Source organism: Rhinatrema bivittatum, chromosome 9 (assembly GCF_901001135.1).
Source record: "Rhinatrema bivittatum chromosome 9, aRhiBiv1.1, whole genome shotgun sequence".
Taxonomy (NCBI): Eukaryota; Metazoa; Chordata; class Amphibia; order Gymnophiona; family Rhinatrematidae; genus Rhinatrema; species Rhinatrema bivittatum.
In genome coordinates, this window is record NC_042623.1 from 106,243,507 (window position 1) to 106,256,694 (window position 13,188).

The following is a 13,188-nucleotide window of genomic DNA, read 5'->3' on the forward strand; positions in this document are numbered from 1 at the left end:
AGACTCCTAGGCAAATCAAACTGTGCTTTAGAAAAATGTTTGCAACCGAAAAATATTTTGTCTGTGATGTTCTTTTTTTGATTGTGTATTAGCTGTGCACAATGGTTCTGAAATTATTCTTACTTAAAGAGTTTTACTTTTTCCTTCATAGGACAAAGCACTGAGCTTGCCAGTAATAACAGTAATGCCAGCTACAAAATATGAATGGCATTACCCAGAGAACATTCACAATAAAAATTAAAAATGCATCAAAATAGTAATTTTTAAAACATGTAAACTGGTATCCCTTGAAAATTGTGGGAGTAGGATTCTCAAGAGTTAAATGTTTTCCCTTGGATACCATCTCCTTTACATAACATTTGAATATCAGTTAAACCTAGCAATATAGATTAATTTCCTATTTGTTAAAAACATTTAATTAGTATGCAATGGATGACACTGATATAATTATTTCACAGGTGGAAGCAGCTTAAAGAAAACAGAAATGTAATGTCAGTACTGTTGCTGGTTTTAATATAAATACATTTGAATTAATATGCCACTTATGCTCTCTTTGAATGCACTTTCTAAAACATTATTATTGTTTGCAAGGGATTTGATCAAATGTTGTTTACATTAAAAAAGGTTGTTGATAATTAAAAAATGCAAATTTTGATATCCTACTGTGATTTTCATTTTGGTATATAATGGTGAAGTAGCTAATAAATAACTACAATTGCCAAAAGACTATCATATCATTGCTACCACAAGTTATTAACATCTGGTGGTCATTGAGTCATCTCTGTGAAAAGCACCACTGGTCTTGATTCCTAGTAGAATATTCATATAAAGGAATCATCTTTGCAAATGGCATTCTGCAATTTACAATTTCTGATTTGCAATTCTAGTCTGGATAGGAAAATTAAACAAATCCCAGAGCACTATTAGATGATTGTTAAAATCATGGTACGGTTTCTAGCCCGCACATCATAAAGGGGAATGTTCCTAAAATCATGAAGGTCTGATTTGAGATTACCAACTCATTATGTCATCTACTCAAGATGGTTAAAAAAACTGGTAGGCTTTGGAGGATGTAAATGGGAGATCATACAGTTCAGAATTATAGTTACCATAGTGAGTAATATTTGGAATGTGTAAGGTATACTCAAATAAATAAGATAGTTGTACTGTACAATATATAAGAAATATTGCAAAAGGAATAACAAATTAAAGGGTCATTCATCAAATCGCGTTAAGGCCTTATCGCAGGTGTAAGGGTCCTAACACCCATGATAATGCCATAATGTATGTGTTATTTATTGCATCATGAGAGATATATGCAAACTTTTTAAGTTTAGTCAAAAGGGAGGAGTTTGGGTGGAGTTCATGAAAATGAGGGGTGTTTAGTATTGCATGTGATAGTGTAACACATGTAATAACTACACTTGATGTTATGCTGTGTGATATGGCATGATATTTATTGATAATCCTGTTTTGGGCAGGGTGAAGTTGGGGGGAGGGAGAGGAAGCCTCTGGGATAACACACATACTTGTCAACTATTTATACCACTGTAGGAGGGTCAACAGTTTTATATGCACAGGCAGCAGTACAAACAGCACAGAGCACATCAGTGAAGATTTGATGTGATTTGGAATGAGGAAAGATACACAAAGATGAGATTTGTACAGTGTACTCTCGCCCTAGTTTGACATGTAAAACTGCCCCCCAACCCTAGACTACCACCAAAACCTCACCTCGAGTTACTAATTGACCCTCCTACAGTGCTGTAAATAGTTGACTGATATGAGAGCCTTATAAAGAGTCTCTCTCTCTCTCCTAACCACACTCCTCTTTTTTTTTTTTTTTCTATCACGGATGCTATTCATGCGAAATTTATAGCAAAATCATGAATCTAGGTCTAAGGGGAAAAGATAAAGAGATGTAAAAAACCTGAAGGTCATTATACTAAGTTGTGATAATGTGGGTCGTTATCAAATGTTAATGTGTGATAACAGCACATGTAAGGGTACACAAATAACATTAAAGATAAACTGCATGCATTAAAATGTGTGCAATAATATTATCATTATCATTTTTTTATAAAGCTTATCTAGAATTCTTTAAGTTTCTCATGATAATAGGTCAAGCACATTTTAACATGTTATTTTCCGATGTATTCATAGATAATGAACTAATTTATATAGTTATGCAGCTCTTTACCTATTATTTCACAGAATTTGCAATATTTGCGATATTTAAATAACATGTTAAAATAGCAAATAAACACCCGCTATTCCGTTTGCAAGCATTTGCCCACACTATTTGCCAATTTAGCACAAGTTTACAAGTTTGTGAACAATGCTGCAGCTTATTAATCAGCCTCCTAATAAGATAAAACAAGGTAAGGTTAGAAAGCCATAAAAATTATGTTTAAGATATACAAAGATGGGTAAGATATGCAACAGGGTGAATAGTGAATAAAGTGAGCTTGCAATAAAAGTAAAAAGTGTGGATATTATGACCTGTGAATAAATCATTGTGTACTATCGCAATGGAAATTTTTATAAGACATGCAACAAAATGAATAAGGCATAAGAAAAATCACACTTAGAAAAGAGATCATATGCAGCATTTGGACTACTGTGAAAGTTCTTCTCAAATCTTTATAAAGGGTTTAGAGATCCATTTGAGAAACCTGAATAGTCACACTAGTATGGATAGTTCTGTCCTTATGACATAAAATGTACGGCTAGCTGCTTCCCTGCCATTAAATGCTAAACACGCAGAAAAATAGAAATCCATGGATACCAGCTACAGGAATACTGAATTGGATAATACAATTAAAATGCTACCTACCCATCAGTAAAACCAATATAGATATTACTTTGTAACCTGAAAAAAGTGTTGCTACTACTACTACAACTGCTATTTATAATTTCTGTAGTGCTACTATACATATGCAGTGTTATATTTAATGTCTTTTCTGGTCTGTTTCATGATTAATTTTGGGATGTAAGCCAATGAATGGCACATACAGGTAAAATTTACTGTTGAAATTGCTGCTCTTACATCTTACATATTTAGGGCCTGATTTTCAAAAGGATTTACATGGTTAAAACTGGGTTTTGCAAGTGTAAATGCACTTTGGGCTTTTGAAAATTGCTACAGTACATGCCATTGAATTGTCCATAGTTTTACATAAGAGCACTTTATGGGCATATTGGCTTTAGAAAATTGCTATGATGGTATGTTACATTTACATGTGTAAATCCAGAGGGGCAGATTTTCAAAGGGGTACGCGCGTAAATTTTATAATAAAGGTAGGAGGGTTTAGAAAGGGCTGGGGGGTGGGTTAGGGAGGAGAAGGTGGGGGGAGGCGGAAGGAAAGTTCCCTCCAAGGCACGCGCAGGGGGTGGAAGGGGCAGCTTTTTGGGGGTTACGTGTGTATCCTACGTGCGTACCCCTTTGAAAATCTGCCCCTCTGGATTTACACATGTAAATGTATCATACTGTCATAGCAATTTTCAAAAGCCATTTATGCCCATAAAGTGCCCTTATTTGTGTAAAACTATGGACAATTCAATGGCATGTATTGTAGCAATTTTCAAAAGTAAAGTCGCACATCTTTTTTTTTTTTCTAAATTTTCAGCTTACATAATTCAATATTACAATTGAACTTATAAATAGGAAATAAGATCCACTTATTACAATATTACCTGTATTAAATAATAACTAAATTATAATCACACTTATTTCCGTTGTAATATACTAGTTACTTAGGGAGAAAATACTAAGCAAGTACATCATCCAAAATAAAAATACTTTTAGTCAAAAAAGAAAGAAAATAAGAGATTAACAGAATTAACAATTTTCCCAATTATACCTGGGTTTGAGATTGATCTTCCCTCCTTTGACTACGATACTCCTCTAAGAATCTCTCTAGATGTTCTAGATGCTCTAGATGTTCAGGTTCATAATATGTATATTTTGCCCCTTCTACATACATTACAGTCTTACATGAAAATCTAATGGCTATATTAATTCCGAAAGTTCTTGCTTGATTAGCTAATGTCAAAAAAAAATTTCGCCTCAACTGAGTTTCTTTGGCAACGTCCGGGTAAACCCATACCTTTCGGCCAAGATAGAGGACCTTTTTTTCCAGAAAAATTTTCAAAATTTTATCCCTTTCAGATGAAAGGGAAAATTTTACCAACAATGTACCCCTCTTTTCTACTTGTGCACTAAAGGACGTCTCTATTAATTCCGTTACATTTAAAGATGATTCTACCTGATCTAATGCTGCTTCACCAGTTTTCCAATTAATAAAATAAGCACTTACTATTATAGGTATTTTCTCTGGGGGTAATAATAATACCTCCTGGAAATAGTTCTTCAGCTGTTCTTTTGGGGAGATTAATTTACATTTAGGAAAATTTACCATCCTCAAGTTTACATAACGAATATTATTCTCTAACATCTCTACTTTCCTAGTGAGCATTGTTTCACCCTGTATTATAGTTGTCTGAACCTGTTTCAGTTGGGTTATTTCTTCCTCAACTTTTGTTAGTGCAATCCCATTATTTGTTACCAAAGGATTCAAATTAGATACAGCTGTTTGCAATTCTTTGACATTAGAATTAAGTTTCCCAATATCCTTATGTATTACATTTACTGCTTTCCATATCATTTCCAGTGTAACATTAGAAGCATCCCCTCTAGATAGTCCTGCTATATCGAATAAGGGCAAAGATTGAGAATCAGATGTCTTAGGGGTATCTTTATCATCCAGAGGGAAAGAACTCTCCATTCCAATAACTGAATCAGTTCTTCCACCGGTTATCTCTCTGTCTCCTCTGGGACAGAGGCCCCTTTTTCCGGTAAAAGGTTCAACTCCTCTTACCTTCTCTGGTGTTGCTGTCTCTATGCCTTGTGCCTCCTCGATCGGACTAGATTCCAAGGACGCCATCCATCATAGGAAAAAGCCTGGTTCACTGGCCAGCGCAACGTTCTTTGGTGAGGTGGGTGTTATTGGGGCCCCAGGACTCAAGCTCACATCTCCCAATAGTATGGGTGCTTGCTTCTCACCCAACACTATAGCGGGATTCTCCGGAGTTTCTTTTTCCGCTTTAGGATAAAATCCAGGCAAAGTGGTATGAACAGGTACTGGTCGGGCAGGGGTCGAGGCATCCTGCCTTACCTTACCCTTCCGTTTAGTGAGTGGCATTCTGCTACCAGGAACGCCACTCACAACGGAAAAAAAAGAAACAAATAATATAGTATTATTTCCAGCTAGGATTTTATCTATTCCCTTATTTGAAAACCAAACTAAGTATAGGGAGAGAGATTGAGAGCGATGGTACTAATAGGAGCAGTTCCGGATAAACAGACCAGGGGTCCCGCCTTCTCGCCTTCGCCGGCCTAAGCTGAACCAAGCCATGCGCCGACGGCACGACGCACCGTCTGCCGCTTGTTTAAATAGTGGCAGACGCTCCTCGATGACGTCACTCGGGGGAACGCCCTGGCAAACACCTCCTCAGGGCCAAACAATATTCTAAAGTCCCAAAATGATATTCCGGGTACTCTCTCTGAGTGCAGGTTAGTGGACAATCTCTCTGATCTCACTCCTCTTTCTCCCACAATGTCCTGTCTGCCGCTTGTTTAAATAGCGGCAGATGCTCCTCGATGACGTCACTCGAGGGAACACCCTGGCAAACACCTCCTCAGGGCCAAACGATATTCTAAAGTCCCAAAATGATATTCCGGGGACTCTCTCCGAGTGCAGGTTGGTGGACAATCTCTCTGGTCTCACTCCTCTTTCTCCCCTAAAGTCACAAATCTTGACGCACCTTTGGCCACCAGTAGTAGCGGTTAAGAAGGTCGAGAGTCCTCTGTCTGCCAGCATGACCGCCCGTGAGAGAGTCATGAGCCCAATTTAAGACCCTCCTCTGCGGTCTCTGTGAGGAACAACCACTCTTCCAAGGGCGGTTACCGTGGTACTGGACAAGTTGATCTTGGCAGGATCGATGATGTACTGAGGAGGATCCTCTCTCTCCTCCAGAATGGAGTTACAGGATAGCGCATCGGCTCGGACATTTTTGGATGCTGGACGGTACTTAAGTGTAAAATCAAATTGGTTAAAGAACAGAGACCAGCGGGCCTGCCTGGGGTTGAGCCGTTGGGCTTGGCACAGAAACTCCACATTTTTGTGATCAGTATATACTGTGATGGGATGACTGGCCCCCTCCAACCACTATCTCCATTCCTCGAATGCCAACTTGATTGCCAGCAATTCCTTATCTCCAATACCGTTATTGCATTCTGCTGGGGTAAATTTCTTGGAAAAATACGAGCAAGGCATGAGACATCCGGTGCTAGAGCTTTGGGACAGCACTGCCCCGACTGCTATGTTAGATGCGTCCACTTTCACAAAGAAAGGTTGCTGCGGATCTGGGTGGCGTAAACATGTGTCCAGCAGAAAGGCTTCTTTAAGCTTCTCAAAGGCCAGGCACGCCTCATGGTGCCAGGCTCGCGCGTCCACCCCTTTCTTGGTCAGAGCAGTCAGTGGCGCCACTAGCCGGGAGTATTGAGGTATGAAGTGCCTATAAAAATTGGCGAACCCCAAAAAACATTGTAGGGCCTTTAAGCCCATGGGGCGAGGCCAATTCTTGATGGCGGATACTTTCTCCGGGTCCATGTGGAACCCCGTTGCTGAGATGATATATCCCAGGAATGGCAATGAGTCCTGTTCGAATATGCATTTTTCCAGCTTCGCGTACAGGTGGTTGTCCCTGAGGATCTATAGCACTTGCTTGACGTATCGACGGTGGGAAATCAAGTCCCGAGAGTAGATAAGGACATCATCTAGGTACACGATCACAGAGGAATATAATAGTTTGCGAAGTACTTCATTCATGAGATGCTGGAATACGGTGGGTGCGTTACATAACCCGAAGGGCATGACCAGGTACTCATAGTGCCCATCCCGGGTGTTAAATGCCATCTTTCATTCATCCCCGGGACAGATTCTGACCAGGTTGTATGCCCCTCTTAAGAACATAAGAACATAAGAAATTGCCATGCTGGGTCAGACCAAGGGTCCATCAAGCCCAGCATCCTGTTTCCAACAGAGGCCAAAACCAGGCCACAAGAACCTGGCAATTACCCAAATACTAAGAAGATCCCATGCTACTTAAATCCAGTTTAGTGAAAATTCTGGCCCCCTGGAGCTTATCCAAAAGTTCGGGAATCAGTGGAAGGGGGTAGCGATTCTTCTTGGTGATGGCATTTAACCCACGGTAATCAATGCACGGTCTCAAGGACCCGTCCTTCTTTCCCACAAAAAAGAATCCCGCCCCTGCGGGAGACTTGGCGGGTCGGATGAACCCCTTGGCAAGGTTCTCGGTGATGTATTCAGACATCGCCTGGGTCTCTGGTTGAGACAAGGGATACACCCTTCCTCGGGGTGGGGTTGTCCCAGGTAGGAGTTCTATCACACAGTCGAATGGGCGATGCTGTGGCAGAATCTCGGCTTTTTCCTTTGAAAACACATCAGAGAATTCTTCGTAGGGAGCCGGCGGTAATGTTCCGGTGCGTGCCAGTGTTACTTGTTGGGTCAAAGGCGTGCTGATGCATTTTTGGAGGCAGAGGGGGCTCCACCAGGCGATCTGCAATGAGTCCCAATGGATTATTGGGGAATGTTGTTGCAGCCAGAGGTAGCCCAAGGACCACCGGATGTACCGCCTTCTCGAGGATTATGAAGGAAATCTCCTCTGAATGTAAGACTCTGGTCTGGAGTGTGAGTGGTGCCGTAGCAGTCGAAATACTCCCCGGCAGCACTGTGCCATGGATGGAGGTGATCCGCAATGGTGGCTTGCGAGGCTGCGTGGGGATCTGGAGCTGTTGCACCAAGTTATGGAGAATAAAATTCCCTCCTGCGCCCGAATCAATGAGAGCTAGAGGCTCAAAAGAGCCTAGGGGTAGCTCCCCGGTTGCTCCTAGGTTCGGGAGTTTTCCGCCCATTCCTTACACTGGGCCAGGAAGTGGCCCTTTCCGCCAAGGTAGAGACACAATCCCAGATTGTGGCGGCGACGTTTCTCCTCTGGGGTCAGGTCCCAGTTGCATAGGTTCTTCTGTAGAATGCTCCGGGGGTGCGGCGGTACCCTTGGTCACCGGTGTCAGGGGTCTGGAGAAGGCTGGGGCCAAAGGAGCCATCCACCGTGGGGACTGCCCCTCCTTAGCCCTCTGCTGGAGGCGTCAATCAATGCGCCCTGCTACCTCGATTAGTGCGTTGAGGTCTTCGGGGAGGTCACGGGCGGCCAATTCATCTTTGATCCTTGCCACGAGGCCCTCTAAAAATATTCCCTGTAGGGCGTCGTCTCTCCACCCAACTTCCAGAGCCAGGGTGTGGAACTTGAGAGCATACTCTGCCAGGGTGCGAGCTCCCTGCCATAGCTGGAGCAACTCCGATGTTGCGGAAGCCATGCGGGCAGGTTCGTCAAAGGCCAGCTTGAAATTCTCCACAAACATGGAAAGATTGTTTAACATGGTGTCATTTCACTCCCACATGGGAGACGCCCAGTTCAACGCCCGGCCATCCAGAAGAGAAAAGATGTAGGCCACCTTGACCGAGTCCGTGGGGAACTGTGCAGGTAATAAAGAGAACCGCTCGAAGCACTGATTCAGGAAGCCCCGACAAGCTATCGAGTCTCCTGAAAAGCGCGAGGGTGCTGGAAGTTGCGTCGGAGCATGAATAGTTACCACCGGGGGTGGAAGTTGTTCCCGGGGCGGTTCTGGAAGTGTGGCATCCAGCCGAGTAGCCAAGTGTTCCACGGTGGCTGCCAAGGCGTCCAGACAGTGCTGTTGCTGCTGTAGGCGTTGCGCCAATCCAGGCATGGCCTGGAGACCCACAAGGTCTGCCGGATCCATGGCCTTGCAAACTGTTGTGAGTCCGGGGGTGGATCCTTGGTCCAACCAACGGAGAAGCTGTTACCCGCAGCTGAGGTAGGTCGGAAGGCAGGCCGCTGCAGAAAGTCGACGGTCTTCACCCTGGAAGTCCGTGACCCCTCCAGGCGAATCCTGTGGAGGCCCGGACCGCTGGGACTTAGGTGGCTTCGCTCTGGAAGCCCGCGATCCCCCCGGGAGGAGCCCGTAGGGACCCGGGCCGCTGGGACTTAGGAGAGCGGCTATGGACGTGGACGAGGAGACGGACCAGGATCAAGGCAGGGAGCAGAAGTCGTGAACGATGATACGAACCGGAGTCAAGGCAGGCAGCAGAAGTCGTGAACGAAGATACGGACCGGGGTCAAGGCAGGCAGCAGAAGTCATGAACGAAGATACGGACCGGAGTCAAGGCAGGCAGGATCAGGCAAACTGGATAAGGTAAGCTGGATCAGACGGGCAGGGTCAACAGGCTGGATCAGGCAGGGTCAGGCAGGCTGGATCAGGTAGGCAGGATCAGGTTCGGCAGGCAGAAGCAACTCTTCACTCCTCAGAGCTGACCGCGTTGCAAGGCCCCGAATCGGGATCAGACGCCGAGTTAAATCTCCCTCGGCGTCTGATGTCACTTGGAGGGCTGGCCCAGCTCTTCGCGCCAGAGGCCCTTTAAAAGGGTTCCCTCTGCGCGTACGCGGGCCTTAGGGGCGGGGCTGCTGTGGCGTTCGGCAGCATCTCCCTCGAGGAGACGCTGCAAGGCAGGCCCAGGCAGGGCCGGAGGACTCGGGGCCCGACCGGCGCATTCGTCGCCTGAACCAGGTGAGGGACCGGTCGCGAGGGTCGCGACCGGCACCGCAACAGATGCAATATGATGTCACACAAGGTTTATTATACAAGCTCACCACATTCATTGGGGTAGATTTTAAAAAGGTGTGTGTGGACGTACATGTATGCGTGCTACCCGGCGCGCACACATGTACACCTGATTTTATAACTTGCACGCGCAAAGGCCGCTGTGTTCCAGGCCTCTGTTCCTGCCCCTTCCCTGCCCCTTTAGTAAAGCCCCAGGACATACACGCATCCCGGGGCTTTATGCGCTTCGCCGGGCCTTCCAGCCCCTTTTGTGTCAGGTCAGATTACTATAAAAATAAATCTAACCCACATCTAGGATTTTTATCACCTGAAATCAAGATGCTGTCCATTGCTATCTTCTTGCTGCTGCTATGATACTCATGGTTTTTGTTTGTCCAAACTTAGGGTGGTCACACCATGGAATGGTGGGCTGTGCCTGACTCCTGAGTGTCTGGTTGTTGGGCATCTCCTATTGTTTGGCAGGTTCACAGACACATGATTAGATGTGGATGGTTAGAGTTCCTAACTGGTGGCAGGGACATTCTGTTTACATCAGAAGTTCATTGTCAAGCCTTATCTGAACAGAGTCCATGATAATCCTTTTAGAAGGTGATCAATCGTACTTTTCTTAGTTCTTTATCTGCAGTTAATTGTTCCGGTATCTTCCTGTGATGCTTTGAGTTCTGTCTAGTAGAGGTCCGGCTTCTCACAATCACTTCATGATGGTTAATCATGGCTCTTTTGTGACAGCCTGCTTTGATATTTGTGCCTGGCCAAAGACATCTTTCACAGCTGAATTCTATACTCCTCTTTTATTTCCCTCCTCCCATCAGGTTTTCCACTCTATGGTTTCTAGCTCCTGTGTAAGGTTTAAAAACAGGAAGTACCTGTGTTTTGCTAGAAGAAAAGAAAAAAAAAACCCTGACTTTTGAGTTTTAAGTTCTATGTGAAAATTGGTTAGCTTCTGCATATGACAAATATCTTAGATTGAACACTACTGAACAACATGTGAAAAACTGCTGCCATGGAAAAATATGTCTCAGATTTCATCAGTCTTGGGGAGAGAATGAAGGAACATCACTAGGCGTGCTCTACCAGAGGTTACCATCCCCCTTCCTGCTTGAGGTAACCCGGGGCATATAGGGCAGCATACAGCAGCATCTCTTGGGATAAAATGGAAGAATATCACCTAGCGGTGCTGTACCGGAGGCGGCCATCCCTCCTCCTGTCTGAGTCAACATGACGCATAAAGGGCTGCATCCAATGGTGCACCACCACCACCTCACCAAATCTGCGCCAAAGGGGCACACCGCTGCTCACAGTTTGTTTGTTCCTCGGTCTTTTTGCTGTTCCAAATAGGGAACAAGAGGAAAGGGGCCACTAAACCTCTACCTTCACCATTAAGATCTCCATCCTCAGCTTCTCAATTGGTTATACTGCATTTTTTCCAGTCACAAAGTATGTTGGGTGCTCCCGGTGAACTTGGGACTGCTAGCCCTATTCAAGAAGAATGAGTTATTTATTTGAGTCCTGTTGGGACCATTCCTCCAAGCACAGGTTTAATTTTGTCGAATGGGTCTCCAAGTGAGTATGAGCAGGTAGTTATTTCTACTTCTGCCCTCCCCGGGATGGGAAGATCCTTTTGACTATAGGGGTTGAATCATTCTTTACATTTCCCAGAATTGAGAATAATTCTCAACGTCTGTTGGTTAAACCTGCAGAAATAAATCAAAAAACGTTGTAGACAACAGTTGCCAAATTGGACCAATAGATACCAGCTCAATTTGACTCTCTTTTTGGACTTGTTCAGGATCTTTCTATCTCTGTGAATGGTCATTCTCAAACAATTTATTAGTCCAGAAAAATCAAGGTTTTGGAAAATCAGTATTTGAAGTTATAAGAATATGATACTTCTTTAATCAAAGATTCTCAATTTGTACATCAAAAGTTGGAACATATGGGGACTCATCTTAACCACCTCATCCTGAGGTTTCTTAACTTTACTCAATGCCCATTGATTCCCCTAAAGAAATGTTGAAAGAATTTTACCTGGAGTTTTTAAAGGAAATGATTCCAGATTTTGCAAAATAAATTATTTGTTTCCTAACAAGAAAACTTCTGGATCTGAGGCTCTGAATTTGCAAGATGAAGTGGACACCAGACTTCTTCTGAGGCCGAGAATATTGAAAGGTACACTCTTTGCTAAAGAGACTGATAAACAGTGAACATTGCAATTAAAATGTTTTTCATGGGTCAAGCTATTTCTGTATTCCTGGATGTGGTGAAAGAAACACAGGCTAGGAGGCAAATTCCTTTATATTAAGGATTCCGTGTAAATGTATAATAAATCTTTTGGGAGCCAAATATGTGTTTGCTGAACCAGTGCATTTAGAAGCTTTCCTTCAAAATAAGATGGTTTCAGTTAATTAGGGACCTGCTTTGCCAATAAGTTAGGAGGGCCCTAATAAATTTGTGCTGTGAATTTCCTATATATTTTTTTTCTTTATATTTTCTGTCCCCATGATGTGGCCTTAGAATGATGATGATGACTCACTGAATTATATTTTTTCATGTTGATATACTATAGTTTCATTTTTATTCAAGTTATTCTTGAATTACAATTTGAATTTGAAAGCTAAAAAATAAAATACAAAAAAAAAAAAATAATCTGTCTCTGGCATATTTCCACCAATCCAATGCAGAATTTGCCATAACCATGGCATTTGAACAAAATATATTTGTTATGAATTTTTGCAAAATCTGCAGATTTCTGAGGAAGTGAGCCAGACATATGTTGGCAGAAATTACTTCTGCACTGAATTTTACACATCCCTAGCTTCTAGTACTTCACAATAAATTCCATTTAGAGTCTCTTAATAATGATTTGATTAGGTTTCAATGCATTGGAAATGCTCCCATTACTTTCTTTGATCCAAGCCAAGGTCGAGAGGTGTGCTTTTCATTGTCTTGGTGCATTTCATGCCACCATTGAGGTTTAACAGAATAATTTCCCATACATCATTGAGCAGACATTAGAAAACCCGATAGGTGTGCTCCTTCATTTTCGGCATTTTGGAATCATATCATGCCTTATATTAATTAACAACTTTATTCCTCAAGTTAATAAAATACAAACCTATAAAACATTCTTTCTGATTTTGGGAGTTAATACTGAACTTGTTTAGTTTTCATCATAAAGTAAGAAGATTAAAACATTTTTGCCAAGGAGTCCACCCATGCAATTTAGTCTTATTGCAATGCAAATTGGAATGACTGGATATTAATTTTAGAATCTCTCCCTCCTGAATAAATTACAGAATGTTACAATTTATCATAAAGCTCTTTAATTTCTTTGTTCAGATTCAGGAAGAACCTGCAGGTCACAGCTAACTTTTAGGGATGTGCTTTCGTTTCAAATGAAATAA